The sequence below is a fragment of the Thermobia domestica genome, chromosome 7, assembly GCF_964235325.1.
Source record: "Thermobia domestica chromosome 7, izTheDome1.hap1.1, whole genome shotgun sequence".
Taxonomy (NCBI): Eukaryota; Metazoa; Arthropoda; class Insecta; order Zygentoma; family Lepismatidae; genus Thermobia; species Thermobia domestica.
Window position 1 is genome coordinate 27,934,372 of NC_137460.1, and position 17,934 is coordinate 27,952,305.

General features: G+C 35.8%; 1 protein-coding gene across 3 annotated transcripts in view; it reads left to right on the forward strand.

The window, feature by feature from the left end:
• shakB (Innexin family member shaking B) overlaps positions 1-17,934 on the forward strand; it is a 168,615-nt gene that overhangs the window by 95,132 nt on the left and 55,549 nt on the right. The window lies entirely within an intron of this gene.

A 17,934-nucleotide genomic window follows, 5' to 3' on the forward strand; every position in this document is an offset into this window, starting at 1 on the left:
TTAAATTTTCCTTTCGTCTTCTCTTCCTTTTGACGTGAAGACAGTAGTTTTGTTTGGCAACATTTTCTGGGTCTTGATCGAGAACCACACACACACACACACACAAGCGAAAGGAGAGAATGTATATGTGAGTGTGTGTGTGTGTGTGTGTATGTATATGTATGTCGTTTGCCGTTTGGTCTCAACCAGTCAGCTTGGCCTAGATTACTCTTTACAGAACACAACACTTTCCTCGGCCTGGGTAACACAACGAGTGGTGCCCTGTTCAGACCGTCAACTGATGCGAAGGATAACACTTTTGTATGATACAGTTCACATATTACACAATGGCATTATTAGGCTTTTCATGTTTATGTGTTCGGAAAAAATATAATTTCCATTTCATTTGGTTTTCTTAAAGTATTTTTGATATACATGAACAAACGAAAGAAAGAAATAAAGATCACGAAGTGAGTTTTAAATAACTCGAAAAAAAATAGCATGGATAAAAGTATGGAAGGCTGTGGGATCATGGTACAGTGAAATACCTTGCATAAGCGTTTGTTTTATTATTACACAGATATTTATGAATTTCGAAAGGTTTGCCAATTCATTTTTCTAAATTGCGAATTAACACTAGTAAACAACACACATGTATAAATAGGTGGAAATACTGTGTAAGTCGAGTCAAGTTTTGGTTTGTGCTTCATAACAACATGACAAACGGGGAGCACCGTGGCTCAATTGTAGAATACTCACCTCTTACAAGAGGAATCTCTGGTTCCATCTCCGGTCGTATGAAATTATGGTGAATAAAATCGTGTCTGTGGGATGTCTCGGGCTTCTCCCGTTTCCTTTATATTTCTCATCAATTCATTTTATAATTCACTTTCACCGTCCCTTTTTACTTACAGGGCGTAACAGTAGGACGTAAAACTGAAATATTTAATTTTCATTTGTTATTAAAGCATTGTATTCTATGGGACATTTTGTGATGTGTGAGTTACCAATAGAATCATGCAATATGAAACATGACTGTCGTCATATGCAAACTAGCTACTGGTAAGACAAAGATATTGCTCAATCATTGATAATGTACTTGAGGAATGCCTTGCTCGTAGTTCAGGAACATACTACAGTTTTCTCCGTTTCTTTCGAGAGCTCCGTTTCTTTCGAGGCTATGCCGATAGCGTACGCACTTTTGGCGCGAGAGACCCGGGTTCGATTCCCGGTAGGAGCTGATATTGTTCGGATCCCACATTAAGCTGTACGTTCACGCCTCATATGACCTCATTGCTAAAATGGACGCTAAGTTTAAATCAAACCAAATCTGTTTCTTTCGAATTCAGTGAAATGTGCTTGCTATACATTGTTATTCGATGGAATGATTCAACTGAACAGATGTTTTATTTTTTTAAAAAACAAGTTTCAGGCCCGTAGCCAGCCCAAAATGTAGGGAGGGCCCGGCTGAAGTTAGGGGGGGGGCGATCCAGCCATATGATAATTCATCACCATATTATAGTCCATTTGCAAGCCTACCGTGAAAATTTTAGGGGGCTAGCAAAAATTTAGGGGGGCAGGCCCCCTAGCCCTCCTGGATACGGGCCTGACAAGTTTTATATGTTTTAAACTGATATCTGTATCAGTTTGTATATATCTCTTATTTTATTGAAATGTTTCTTTCCTTTTTAAACTTTTATATCACTAAATTCTTGCGATATGAAAATTCAATTAAACCCATTCTAAATAGACCACAAACAATGCGGTTTTGAATAGTGTGGACGTTTGTCAGAACAAATTAATCTCTTACAACGCGGTTTTGCATAGCAAGCATGTTCCTTGCAGCTAAAAAAATACTGTCATGAAAGGTAGTCCTGTAGTTTTATTCTGTCAAAGAAAGGCCACCTTGTTCTCTTTCAAAATTCCTGTATTGTCATCCAAATATGGAATTAAATCAGATGTATGCGAATTTTCTTCGGGCAATTTCGCTTTTCTTTTCAAAATGAAGTACAGTAGAATTCCACTAATTCGAACCACACCCATATTCCCAACACTAACATATGTACTCTTAACAGTGATACACTTACATCTAACAGTGGCACACATACACACACACACACGGCAAATCTCCGTATTCTATGCTATAAAACTCAAAATACCTTGCAAGAAATTCAGTGAGGTAGAAAACCTACTTGTTTTCAATGTGTTACATAAGGAGAAGTAGTTAGCATTACAATCAAAGAGAAAATTTCCCTCATCCTTGATCAGGTTGCAAAAAGTAAGATATTTTTCTTCTGAGTAGCTTTGCAACATTTAGGGAAAAAAAGCAATATTTCTGTTCTTTTTAATTTTTTTTTGAATTGAGCTTTTACTTTTAGCTGTTTCTGAATATATATAAGCAAAATGTTGACGAAAATAAAATGAGATCTTTCATTTAACGAGCCGCGCTTATTTAGACTAAGAGAGACGGGTGAGTAGGCAAACTGAATGACTATAACATGTCTACCAAAGCACATTTAAAGAAAAAAAAACTTCTTTGTGACCAGTTTGATTTTACAGTTCTTAGTAACTGAATTCCAAAACGTTTTAAGATTTTCTCTATCGTGTTACAGTCTCTTTGCAATCGGGGACTAGTAACTAACCTACCAAAGCATGAGATTCTTAAAATTAAAAACGAAAGCAAAGAAAGAAATGGATTGGTTGTATGTTATACACACAACTACTTGAATAAACGTTTCCGGCACCATTACTCCAATTACTTATATTTTCCCCATTGTATTCTCTCCAAATCTTCAAATTTTGATGTTTTCCTTATGAGATGGTACAGCTTTTTTCTTCACTGAAGTAACCAGCAGTAGTCTCCAATCATCCCAACATCCCAACGCACATTTAAATCTCCTCATTGACTACTCTAACATTTTCAGAGTGAAAAGTCCAAATATGATACAAGAAAGTGAAGTTTCAAGTTCATCAGGCATAGATTCTAATTCTTCAAAAGCTTAAAGCGTGGTTTCAAGAATGCTAATATAATCGGCACCCTTCTTATACTCCCTAAATTTGGGAATCTTGTCTTTGAATGCAGCTCATGTCTTCTCTTCACTATATTTCATTGTAACGAAAAAAATATCAAATAGAAATTTCCGAATATCAGGTCCAGTTTGGCATCTGACAAATGAGGAAAAACTTTACACAAACAATAAAAGTATGTCCCAGTTTAACTCGACACTTTTACAGATTGCTTCATAATGACCAGTTTTAAGTGGAATGGAAGGATAGTAGTTTTTCACTACCGAAGAGGCTCTTAAATTACGTGTTATTGATGATTCACTTACTTTAATTTCTGACAACCTACAGTGGTACAATTTCCAATAACAGATAAAAATAGCATTAGCGAAATGAGTTTATAACAATTCTGTAAGTGGTAAATCATATTTAGTTTAAAAATTTGAATTATCAGAGGAAAGACTGTCCCATATACATTTTATAGATTTTTCGAGTTCAATATGCAAAAATGCATATGTAAAAATACATATTTCATGGGTCTTTTTCGGGCCTAACTTTGTAAATATAATGTATAATGATATTTATCAGACTGTTCTTTCTGGAGAACTTTTAAAGCACAAATGCAAAATTAAACCTCTAATTGCTCTAAATAAAAAATCAGTTTTTTCTTAATTATGAAGTTTGTGAAATTCGGGCTTATTTCGGACTCATTTGATTATCACACGGGCTCGGGCCTAAAGGATAAAATATATTTCGGACTCGGCTTGGTGTAAAATTACATTTTTATCAATAAAAATATAATATTTTCTTATAAATTTACTGAAAATTTGTAAAAAAAAAAAAAGAACCCAGCAAATTTTGTAATTTAATCTAAGGAAAGGTAGATCAACTAACAAAATAAAGGGAAAATGATTTTACATTGATATTTGGTAATTTAAACTACAGAATTTTTTTTTTCCAGTGCACTGCTGTCCTCCACTACAAAACTCAGTATATATTATTAAATAAAACTCTTGCATTTGAGTCTAGAATTGTCTTCACAGCTAAGATTAAAACTTTCATCTATTAAAATGTGCTTCTCATCCTGGGGTTTAAAGTGTATCCTTCACTTATTTAATTAAAGGAGACCTTTAAAAGGAACATGGATATTTTTTTTATTATGACTGTATGTAGATAGCTTCCACCAAGTTCATTATTTAAAAAAAGAATGAAACGTGAATTAAACCAAAATAATTAATACTGTGATACATTTATAGCATAATTTCTTTCTTTCTTTTCTTTTTTCTTTTTCTTTTTTTTCAAAGAAGTTTCTATTAGCAATACTGGCGAAATCACATTTATAAGCCTTTAGATAGGACATAATATATCAAACAAGCATATTAAAGTGAATTATGTTTACAAACAAGATATTTTGCTAAAACTTGTCGTCAATTTACAAAACTGCCAAACACATTAATGCAAGAAAAAAAGAAAAGTAACTCTTTGAGATTCTCGATTAGACTTCACAAAATTGCGGCGGAAATCTTTTTGAAGACAAACATAGTAGATGAACGTATCGTCATTTCTTTTCCTCCATACTTTCATTCGTTATGTTTCAAACTAATTTATAAGTATAGAGTTATCAACTTACAAAGCTATTAGAAATCAAAAAAGCCGGAATCATGTTCAACATGTTGGTACATGCATAGCCAAATAGCTATATTGCAAAGCACAAACTCGTACGAGATCCACGTGTGCAGTTTGTGGCAGCGATGCGACATCATATGAGTGACAAGTTTAGTACATTATGTGGTGTAGCCAAGTTACGACACCCTGACACACACACACACACATATATATATATCCTGCACACATATATACTGTTTGCAAAACCACATGTCTTTTATTTTAGTTTTCTGGCTTTGTTATTCCTTGAGAAAAAAGGTTTTTGGTTCGAGTCCAGAGAGCAGACGAGACGACATACACAAGTGATGCAAGTTTCTTTCTCTGTCTGTGTCTTTCTTTTCAAAGCCGAAAGAATTAACATTAGTTTTGAAAAGCCTGCCAACGAAATGGGACGGAACGTTGTACGCGCCGAGTGAAATGGATCCAAACATGATTTAAGCGAGGAGATTGCGTCACCATTCTTACACATTGTGTAACAGATATATATATATATATATATATATATATATATATATATATATATATATATATATATATTCTTGTATGATTCCTTCCGTGTGTTAATACATTTACGTCATTATGATCTGTATGTAGATCAACATGCAGCTATTATTACCTGATGACACAGATAATTGTATGATAAGGCTTCTGTTCTGTATACGAATGTGTGTCTGTACTTCTTATGAAGTGGTCTACATACGATGTGTGTGGTTATTGCCAAATCGAGTTTATACAAAGCTTAAGACCTACTATTTATGTCTAATTTGCTTCCATGTTATTTTATTTTAAAGAGGATCTCCTACTGACTTGTCTGTATGATCTGATGATGTGATATGAACTTTCTAGTTAGTGCAACTCAAATTCATACAAATTATTGGCATTTCTGTATTTCTATGACAAAGTAAGTTGAGCTAACGTTTATTTTATCTGATGGTAAGGAGATCTGAATTGGTGACTGATTCCTCAACAGACAAACACTCTCTTCAAGTCAGTTGAATTTCTTTGCCATCCTGTCTATTCATAGCTAGGTACATTTAAGTAGTTATTTGATACCTCAACAGTCGAATATTCTCTTGAACTCAATCGAATTTTCTCTCTCAATAGCAAGATAATTTATAGTAGTGATTTGAATCCCGTAGACAGAAACACTCTTTTGAACTCACGTTAATTTCTTTCTCATTCGGTCTTTATATGGCAAAATGACTTGAAGTAGTGACTTAAGTCGTCGATAGTCAGTGATCCTCTCGAATTCAATTGAATTTTCTCACATCCGGTGATTTGAACTCTAGTTCTCGGCATTTATTCACACTTTGGTGAAGTGAAAACAACTTATGCTCGAGCGAACTATTTTGATCTAGTGGTCTGGGTGGCTCAGTGTTACAGCGTTCAGCTTTAGTGCATGGGGTTCCGGGTTCGATTCCAACTCGCGCCAAGTGAACTTTGTGGTGGACAAACACCGTGTACGTGGGTTTCCTCGGGGTTCTTCCGTTTCCTCCCTCTTTCTTCTTTCCACCATCTCATTCATTTCTCATTATCGCCTTCTCCTTTAGCCTAGCCGGCATAACCATGGGTCGTAAAACTCAAAGATTTCACTTCATATTTTGATCTAGTTTTGCTTTTGAAATAACAATGCTCCGATTTCAAGTCCTTAGTTCCTAATTGTTCAGCTCTACCACTACACATACAGTCCTGGAAAGAATTAGGAAAGAATTGTTGCTGGACAGAATTAGGCACAATTTATTTTATTTTTCGATTTGCTCTGATTATCGATAGCATATCTAATTAGTGTCAGATTCTGAGAAGATTATTTATGTCAACGTCAATCTGCTCGATCATCCCGGTCTATGTAGACTTCTAGAGGCAGTGCTCGAAAAAAAGTTCCGACCTAAATGCCAGTTCTGAAACCAGGCGACGTAATAATACAAATCCAACTGATACAAGTCTACACTTTTTAGCCTTAGATTAGCTAGATGCCAGACTCGTTTTTCCAGTCGACATGGCGTCCTGATTTTTTGAGTCCTACCTAGAGGCCATACCATTCAACTTATCTGGGCCACAAATTAAAGCTTAAGGTTTCTATAAGATGCTCCAGAGTGTGTTTTCAAATCTTTTACCGAGTCCCAAAATAAGGGTAGGCGCGTCCTTTCGTAGGCCAGGCTAAGTTTGTGCCCCCGCTTTGGTCAGGATATTTATGGTATCTTTGTGTCTTATCATTTCTTTTGTGATCCTTGCAGTAAGATTACGTCTGGAGTTTGTCATTGACAATACATCACACACAACTTGAAGCTGGAAACCCAGTGAAAGACAATAAAGTTTTGTTGCCACAGCGTACTTCTCAAATGTACTTTACAACGCTCAAAATAAATGGCAAGAGTCCAGTGACAGTGATCGTGTCACAATGATTTCACACAAGAAAAGTGTGACAAATTAGATGCTCCATATTCTATGTTCAGTGTTAGTAAGTGATATATCCAGGTCAATCCTGATTCAAAGCGTAGTGATCAGAAAACCATTATTAAGGTATATTACTAAAACATACAAAGCATTCGAAACAAACTTAAGGACTGTGCTTATTAATATCACTGATTTACTGGAATATAGCTGTTTAGTGATAAGTGAATCGTGGCTGAACGAATAGGTAAGTACAATGAACTACCATTTTCAAATCAGTTCTCTATATGCATAAACAATCTTAAGACTCGCTGGGAGGAGTGTTAGTGTGTATTAATAATAAATGGGCAAGCAAAGCACGGAATGACCTCGTTCGTGACTGTGAAATTGTTTGGGCTGAGGCGCGTCTAACCAAAAGTACAAATTTTGTTTGTCAGGTGTTCCTATAGACAATACAGGAACAATCATCGATATTTACTTCAAGCGTGTCACAAATTCTTCGTAGAGTGATAAACTTGTCATTTTCGGTGACTGTAATTTGGACCTGAAATGTATCGACATAAGATGCAAATGACTCTTTCTCTGTGGGCTACAGTATTTTATTCACGGATTCGATTTGTGAATGTGCATAACACACGTAAAAGCACAACTTAGATTACTGTGCCATCTTAAACTTTTCCTTTAGAGACTGTCGTCCCAACTAAGAAATTATTTATTCCAACAAGTCTCTAAAAGTAACCTTTCGTGTTCTCCTCCCACTTCTTCCTCTACAGTCAACGAGCCACCTCAAAAAGAAAGTTTTTATCTTACTAGAGAAAGGGATGACATTTGTAAAGCTCTATATGTATTACCGTGGACATTTTTACTAGAGGGGACAAGGATGAGGCAACGAATTTCTTAACCGGTATTGTTCATTCAACAGTAAAAGACTTCGTACCAACAATAAATAAACAAATAAATAAATAAAAAACAACGAAATTTCCATCCTGAGAGGACAAAGAGACTCGCCACATTTTGCGGAATAAAAAAGGGATTGGAAACTGTTTCGTACATTCATATAGGAACATACTTATAAGAACTTATCTGATATAGAGTGTCACCTCCGAAAACTGGTCTAAACAGGACGAAAACGTCCTGTTTAAACCACTTGCATCTCTCTCTCTCTCTCTCTCTCTCTCTCTCTCTATCTATCTATCTATACTAATGGAATGTAATAGTTACATTAGATTAAAAAAAATCAGACAACAACATCAAGAATCTTAAACCCTTCTGGTAACTTATCAAGTCACAATTAATTTTGAGGTGAGTTTTCTTTAATAATTCTTTGAGGTGAGTTTCATAATTCTTATCTGCAGCACGACATTATTTTATTTTTAAAACAATGGGAGTAGAAAAAAGTTCATGTCCCACCATTATGACTTAGGCTAAGGAAAAAGATGATGCTGAGATGTAATAAAGAAAATGGGACGAACTGGGGGAACCCTGAGTAAACCCCCACACAAGGTGTTTATCCAATACAAAGCCAACTTTAGCGCGGGATGAGATCGAACCAGGGACCCTACGCACCAGAGATGAGCATTCTACCACTGAGCCACTGCGACTCCAAATTAATTTTTGAACGCAATACTTGGGTGATAGTTTTTATCCTTCCGTATGGATTCAAGTGCGGTTCATTAGGGGAAGGGTAGGTGATTCAAATATACCTTCGAAATATTTTCCATAAACGTTCTCTTCGCGGGCGAGGATCGGGGATTTCAGTTAGTATATCTCGTAATTTATAAAAGCAACATTGTTTCTCTACACTGAGCACTGTCTTAGTAAGAGTAGACAATGATTTACTGTACCATGACGTATATTATCACCCGAAAATAAATTTGTCCTTGTAAACTGTCATAACCAGAATGTAACCACGTATATTACGAATCTTCCAACGCTATGAACCATTTAAACTAGAGAGTTATTAATCTTACACGAAAAAAAAAAAAAAAAAAAAAGAATATTGGAATCGCGAAAGAAACAGATATAGTACGGTGTATCCATCATGCGGAAGATGTAAGAAAACACTTTGTCTTTTACAATCGATGACGTTGTTACATATATCTTTCAGCAGATGGTTCTTGTATTTATGTATGGTTACATATGTGCATATGTCAGGTTCTCTGCTTCACAACTAACAAATATTTTGAGTAAAAAAAAATATATTTAAAAAAATGTTGAATTGTGTCAAATGCAGGAAACAGAGAAGAGAAAAAGACATATTCTCGAAGAAAGTGTACCCGTGATGACAACATATTGGATGACCTCCCAGAAAAGAGACTTTAAGATGTTGTTACGTCGATGAAAAGGTATTAAACAACGAAAAAAAAAGAGATAAGATAAAATATTTGGTTAAGGAATAAGAACGGAAAATTTTTCTAAAATACAACGACCTTGTTTTTTTCTTAATTTACATGCTTTTTTGTTTTTGTTTTTGTTTTTCATCAACTTCATTCTTTGAGCCAGTGAATCTGTCATCAAAATTCATCAAGGAAAGAAAGAAGGGAGGTTCATTGTTCTCTTTTCAAGGTTAAAACTGAAATATGGTAACTTGTGTGTGTGACAAGGTCGAATGTAAATATTGTATTATTTTTAGGAGACGTTTATTTTTAGGGAACAAAACAATAGATTTTTTATTTTTTTAAAAAATAGGAAGTCTACATAGATTCTGTTCTTGTGTGAATCATCCACAAGAGTTATATATATATCGTCAACACTCCTAAATAAGTATTATTATTTATACACTAGAATCGTATAACGTAGCAATTCGAGTCCTTCTATAGACAGGGGTAAAAATGGATCTGGAAAGGTAGGGGGACGCCGTACATATTTTTTGGAGGTGGGGGATGACGTCTCCCCGCGTTCTCTCTCACTTTTACCAATGTATATAGGGTGATTTTTTAAAACTCATGGATTTCATTTGGATGTAGAATTTCTAACTCACGTCCGATTTTCATGCGATTTGTGGGAAATAATCAATACACTGGTGATAGGTGTTTTAAATTCATCCTGTGTAATATCGGCCATGTCTGAAGAAATACAGCAAATATTCACCAGTGTACCTTACATTTGGAATGAGGAGCTGTGTGATGTGAAGGTTTAAGTTTCCTCCATTACCTAGGTAGATGGTAAGCTTGCCAATGTCAACAAGAAACAGGAAATTGGGCCAGTGTATTAGCAATTGTAGTGCTATACAGTTGTGTGCTATTGGGTAATTGTGATCAGGAAAGTGAGAATGGTATACTCTTTGGACAAATGTGTGTTTATCGTTAAGCGTTTTTGAGAACGGAACCTGTTGTTGCCACGTAAAGGGCATCCTCACGTTCTGCTCCAGACAAAATATTGTCGCTATAGAGAATAAATTAGAAGAAACAGGATTACCTCTGAGTGAGACAGGGAAGCATCGGATCCCGCAGACGGGTGCCAGTCATCGACTCCTTAGGTCGCCCAAGAAATCTCTCATACATTTGTCGCAAGAAACTGGCTACAGCTATTCAACATGTGGTTTATGGGTGCACTGAGAAAAAAAATTGTAGGTGGCGTACTTAAAAAGATAGGTTACATGCGTAATTCCTGTAGTTTTTGGACTTAACGTACAGCAGACGTATAACTGAAAACGCATGTTTTACAATACTTTCTGTATAAGTGTTCCATCTATACGCACTTTACGTATGAAACAATGTAGGCGGTCAGGATCTCACATACAAATGGACGTATATAACATATAGCCGACCAAGGTAACATAAGTATATGTAAGTGATATACGGAAAACTGTTAGATGTTAGACATCCTGCAACGACATGATGTAACATCTAAGGGCAGTGCCTATGTAGCATACGGATAACGTATGCTCCGTACTGATTTCTATAGTAAGCAAGAGGATACCGTATATTTGAAGAATATACCGCTGTCCGGAGAACGGATTTTTCTCAGTGTGTTTATGGGTGTTACCACAAACACTTAATTTATATTCTGCTATACCGCTTCAAAAATCCATAACCTCATTTCAATGTAAGGTACACTGGAGAATATTTGCTGTTTTTCTTGAGGCGTGGCCGATACTACACGGGATAAATTTAAACCAGTAAACATCAGTAGCGTAGTGTGGTATTCCGAAATGGGGATGCCAAAGTTATATAATATTACTGCAATCAGCAAAAGATAGCTATTCCGAGAGGAAATATAGGGTTATAAAAAATATTTGGGGGGACAGACCCCCCTACTTGAGGGCTTAGTGGGGCATACAGAAGCAAATGGGTGAATTACGTTAGAAGCCAATAATCAATTGTCTCAGCTCCTTCTTGCCACTACCGTTGTGACAAGAAAAGTCAGCCCCACTGTTGTATGAACACTGTTTTCAGTATAGTTCCCTTTATTTCTCTCTCGTGAGCTTCTTTCTCCGCATACCATACTTCAATCTTGTTCTTTTTTTAATAAAAAAATATGACGCCCCTAGAAATTTGTCATCTTGGGTTCGGACCTCAGACGCTCATTCGTGAATATAGGTATATATATTATTAGAAGGTGTAAATAGAATGCATTTATAACAACTCTGGGGCCTGTTTGTGACAGATATCCAGATACTGAAGGGCCCAAGTAATCTTTGCGAGGGGCAGGGAGTGCTGGCTCTCTTGGTAGTCGGTGACAGTGCTTTATATTTATGCTTGTGTGTGTGAGCTCCCTCAAAGAGTTTCTGGCTACGCCACTGAGTGTATTATGTATTTATGATGAAGATTAATAGTTTGCCTTTAATTATGATTACAGTTACGATGCATTTAATTACGACTGAAGCATAACTATTTTTATACTATCATTTACATAAGCGACATGCTTTAAAAAGGCGTTGAACTTACCATTTCTGGTTTCCATTTCTATTTCCTTGACGTTAGCTCTCGTACGTTCTGTACAGAAACTATAGATTAGTTCAAAATAAATAGAGTTGGTAATACTTGCGAATACGTTAGCTTATACCTAAAGCAAATATAGGGTTAAAGGAATGAGCAGAAGTAAGAAACAAGTAGCTGCGCATGCGCATTCGACAGAAAGCAGACGAAAACTCCAATGCTTGCAGTAGGCCTGGAAGCCCAAGGAACATAGCATACGACAAGAGGAAAGACATAAAATGTGCATCTGAGTGACGCGCATGCGTGGGTTCCGCTTGTCAAAGCAAGGCGAGAGACAGTATCATGAAGATTGCAGTGGAAATAATTGTGATAATTACAAGCAAACAATTTATATATAATGAAATACGTACTTTTTCTTATTAACAAGGGATGCCGGGCAAAACGGCGTTCCCTTATGCTACGCTGCTTAAATTTCCCACCCTTCTTTGACCACTTGTCAGAAAACGCATGAAAATCGGACTACAGTTAGAAATTCTAGACCCAAACGAAATCCGTAAGTTTTTTTTCAATCACTCTATAGAATGAAGCCATGGTTCACGAACCCACTGTTCGGGAACAAATCGGTTTAGAAAGTATTTTTTTAAAAAGTTTTTAACAATTTCTCCCTGGGCTCACCAATGATAATTAAGAATATGATCGCACACATAACGAGTGTCGTGTGTTTGTTGTAAACAATATTCGTCAGTGCTGTGTTCATTTTTGCTTTCTAGTTTTTGTGTTCTTTCCGTTCTTTGCGGTCTAATTTTCAGTCGTAAGAAAGAAAAAAATGTTCGTTATGTCCAGGCTTGTCAACCATACAATAATTTATCATGATATACAATAATTTAAGCTTTAATGCTATGTACGACCATGTTCTTGCGATAATAGGTGAATATACGATAATTTTAGAAAGCACTTTTTTTTTTGCAGTTTTTGAATGCACAAATAAATTGCAGATATCCATTAAATAATTATAAAACACGCACACTGAGGTTTTTGACAGTAATCCTCACTAAAATAAATCAATAACGATTTAAGAATTGGCGAGTGGCAACCCTGCATCCGTTCTTTAAATTCAATTACATTTACGAGGGGGTGGAAATATTGTTGTTGTTCAGAGTAGTGTTAAGGGGGCAGGCTACTAAATATTTTTCAAAAGCTAACAATTTTTTTTGCCAGTTTTTCGTAAATGAAAAGAGATAATGAAATGTAACTTACCTCAATAATAGATAATGTTATTCTACGCCGGAAAATACGAATCGAAAGAATTTTCAGTGTTGCCATCCATAGAAATTACAGTGTGACCAGAATTTGAATTATCCAAAAATCTAGGTTATGGCAGCGACTAGAAAAATGAACTCAACGGCAATTGATGACTTATGCTGTCTGTGTTCCTTGTTAACTACTTTTTAAATAATATTTGTATTTATTTTGTAATAAAGAGTACAAAAATAATTTTTCATAAACAATAGAATTAAAATATAAATATTATTTGAAAAGTAGTTAAGCAGAAACACAGACAGCATGATAAGTCATCAATTGCCGTTGAGTTCATTTTTCTAGCCGCTGCCATAACCTAGATTTTTGGGTAATTCAAATTCTGGTTACACTGTAATTTCTATGGATGGCAACACTGAAAATTCTTTCGATTCGTATTTTCCGGCGTAGAATAACATTATCTATTATTGAGGTAAGTTACATTTCATTATCTCTGTTCATTTACGAAAAACTGGCAAAAGAAAAATTGTTAGCTTTTGAAAAATATTTATTAGTCTGCCCCTTAAGAAGGGTTTTTAAAACATGGTAAGGACAGTGACGCCGATTTCGAGTTCGGAAGTGAAGATTACTAGTTAAGTTTATTGTATATTGTTGCCATTATTAGTACTATTATACTTGTTTTTATAATTATACGATATATACGACATTTTTTTTGTAATATAGGGTGTTAATGAACTAAACCGACAAACTGTAAGAGGTGATTCCTCACATCAAAATAAGAGAAAAAGTTTCAGAGGACCTGTGTGGAAAAGTGCATAGTTTCAGAGCTGTCCAGGGCTGTCCAAAATCACGAAAAAGCCAAATTTCAAGAGGTCCTATTTCGAATTCGAGAAACTATGGATGGTGGTCTTTATTACAGCACTGATTTACATGGAATATTCTTGAATAACAACTCTCCTTACATTAAATGGATACTCCCCGAAAAGAAAACTAAATTTCTTAAAAAGTGTTTTGCGTAGTTGGCGTATCGCACTGTATACACTACAGCCAAAAAAAAAAAAAAAATAAAATAAAATAAAAATAAAAAAATAAATAAAAAATAAACGAAACTTCCACAGAAACCGTTATTGCACATGAAACTCATGAAACACTTTCAAACTAATGATTTTGGTCACTGGTACACTTCTACCAATATTCATACTACTTCTACAAGCAGTTCTGCAGGATATTTCTGATCATCTACACCAGAGCGCGCGTTGCCAAGTCTTGATTTCTTTCACTGAAACAAACCTCCGCCACCATTTGAACAACTGTTCGATCTTCAAAGTGAGGTACCGCTACTCATCTGCTGACTTCTCTAAAGTTTTCGTGAACTCTGGTCAATCGTTGCGTCAATTCTTCTCAATCTGATACCTCTTGGATTTTTATTTTCTTTAGTGGAAATACTAACACTTGTGAATCGCTTGAGCTACTCGTGAACTTGGGTCACCGGCAGGGGCGGACCAAGGGCCATGCAACCCGGGCGACTGCCTAGGGCGCCACAGTTAGCGGCCGAAAAAACGAGCGTTAACAAGTAAATTTTATAACGAGTTGTCTACTGACTTTTTTGGTTTATATTCTTGTAAAGTAGGGTCAGTTACATCATCTTTTGCCATTCTACCATGGAAGAAGAGAGTTTCATATACTAGGGAGGCTGTATCGCTGTTTATATTGCTGAGCGTAAAACATGTTCAACGAATGTGAAATGTATTTATTGGTATTTCATGAGTTGCCACAAATTTTTACATAGTCTGATGTATATTAGATTGACTCCTGGTGTTATTAACATAACAAAACAATTTATAATATATCAGTAATCATGTCACCGATAGTAGCATTCAATAAATGCTGTTCGATATTGTTTTTATTTATACGTACATATCGGCACATAAATAATAATAATAAAAAAACAGTGTAATTGATACCACATGTATGTATAGCAAGTACTTGAGTATTAATTTTTCTTTTTGAAAAATGAGTTTAAAATATTAAAATCACTGTAATAAAATGAAAAATATAGGCTAAGACTAGGAAGGCGCCATAAAGTCACTTTACCCGGGTAAAATTTTTGCCTAAGTTCGCTCCTGGTCAGCGGACTCACAAGCGTGCTCACCATGCACTTGGTGTGGCAGATTAAGTGTCCCAGCGTCTGACCTAATTTAACACAAAATGTGATGTTCTTTTGCTGCTTTCGAAGCCTCATCATTTTACCCAGACAGATTCCCTTAAAAGTATACCAGAATCTCTTTAGCACAATGTCTTTACTAGCCATTTCACATAAGCTAAAGCCTGTGTGTGCTCAAAAGACAGTCATTGGTAAAGCTCTTACCTTTGGTGAGTGGTGTTCCTTGATCGAGCCTCAACCAAGTAAGTATGTGGTGGACAACATGGTGTTCGTGTGTTTTCTCGGGATATTTCGTTTCTTTCCAATTTCTCATTCCGTCAATTCTTCCAGTATCATTAATTTGATTTAATCGTTGTTTTCCTTAGCCTAAAGGGCGTAATCGTAAAGATTTCATTTTATTTTTCCTTTCTCCAGATGCCACAATCACTGGGATTGTCAAGAAAATTTCAATTTATTCTCGTGTGTATTTGACAAACGAGATTAGATTTTATTCTAGCAGAGGCTCGAGTTGATTAATCAGTAAAATTGGCTTCAGTCCGGCCCTATCACCACTGACTAATAATAATATGTCTTAAACCGTTACTGAGGAAGTTGGGAGATACACGGGCAAAGACTTACCAAGAATGTCTTGTTCTAGGGAAAATATCTATTATTTGACACACAGGGAAGTTATTTTTTTTTGTTTATGAAGAACCTTAAATTAAAGAAACCACGAACACTGGCGAATCTTCGCATTAGAGATCTTCTGTTTGAAACGGTGGACATTGACATCAAGAGATATCATTGGCTAGATACGTCATCAAGCAACAGCCGCTACGATTCCGCCGTTATGTTCTATGTAACTTATCTTGGCTTTGAACGTGAAAGAAAAAAAAAAAAACAGCAATTTGCGCGTAAGAAGCCCATTTGATCTGTTGATATATACATTTGTAGAAACCAAAGATGCAAAAACTCTCTGCTATCACGTCAATTGTTTCTTTCCTTCCGCGAACATTTGCACATTTTGTTTTCACTTCCTTAGCTAAATATCTCATAAATTAACCATCAGCAAAAATCAACAGATGATTCTGAGATATTTACATACATATAGAGCATTGAACTGGTACCCAAACGGTTCTCATGGTTAATGTTGATCTTACATTTGTCTAAGAAGTGCGTGGGGTATAGTATCTCGGCTAAATACGCAGCAGCGATCTCTTTTGTATTCTATAGTTAGTAACAAGTACAAATGTTATCCATATAGGTATAGTGTCGCACAATAGTTGCTACCATGATGTAGTTGTAACCTAAAGATTTGATCTTACTCTTCATCTGAACTTCTTTATATATATATATATAAACTGCCTAGTTCTATCATTTTATGCTGAGAATATAGGTAAAAGCACTGAACAATTACTTCTCGTATTTTCGGGTGCACAATAACATCGGTTCAATACTATATAACGTACCGGTAGTGTCTTATAGTATTGGACCTTACTCCAAACTTTGGACTCTTCCCAACAAAAATTTCTGGGTGCGCCCCTGCTCCTACGTAAAATTTGTCAATTGTCTTTCTATACGTGCTACTGATGTAAACAGTATGATTTCGATCACTGCATATTGTATAACTAGCAGCGTTCACCCCGCTTCGCTGCGGTCACCCCGGAACGCAATAAACTTTACTTAGATAATTTTTACTTTTTCGCTTTCAAGTGATATGATAAAAACCATAGAAGATTGCAGTAAATCTTAACATTATATCGCCTGTCATTTATGTTAACCCGCCCCGCTTCGCTGCGGTCATCCCGGTGCTGGCATATTGTAAAAGTGTCTGTAAAAATAAGCAAATCAATTAAAAAATTTTAAACAGAAGATTCAAGCTATTTTCCGCTGTATATCGCCTGTCATTTATGTTAACCCGCCGAGTGACACGGTCATGCGGGTTGCATATAAATACGTTTATTTTTACCTATGATGAACTAATAACAAAGGATTTGTACGTTATGGACACTTGAATGGTCAATTATCTCAAGACACTGGTAATTAAAAATTAAAGTGATATGATAAAAACCATCTAGGGTCCAAATCCTAATAACCCCCCAAAAATGAAAGAAATTGGTTCAGCCGTATTAGCGTGATGAGCGGACAAAATTTTGTACGTTCTCTTTTATATATATAGATAGATATGAGTACTTGTAATTCATATACCATACGTATAGAGTGTTTTCTTGTGGATATATTTAGCGTACGCGCCTTCTGTACGAGAGACCCGGTTCGATTCTTGGTGGGAGCTCATGTGGTTCGGACCTACGTTAAGATGTTCGATTCCAGCCCCGCCAAGTGAACTTCGTGGTGTTTTTCTTCGGGGTTCCCCCGTTTCCTCTTACTTTCTTCATTCCACCATTTCATTCATTTCTCATAATCACCGTCTTCTTTAGATTAGCCAGCATAATTTTGGGACCTAAAACTCTAAGATTTCATTTCATTTCATTTTTTCAAATATACCAGTCTCATATAAGCAGACCGTAGATGGCGATATCTGACGTAATAATCGTCATCATCATAGAAATTCTGCCATTATTGGCAGGTTACTTGGCGCAACTGACAAACTTCCTT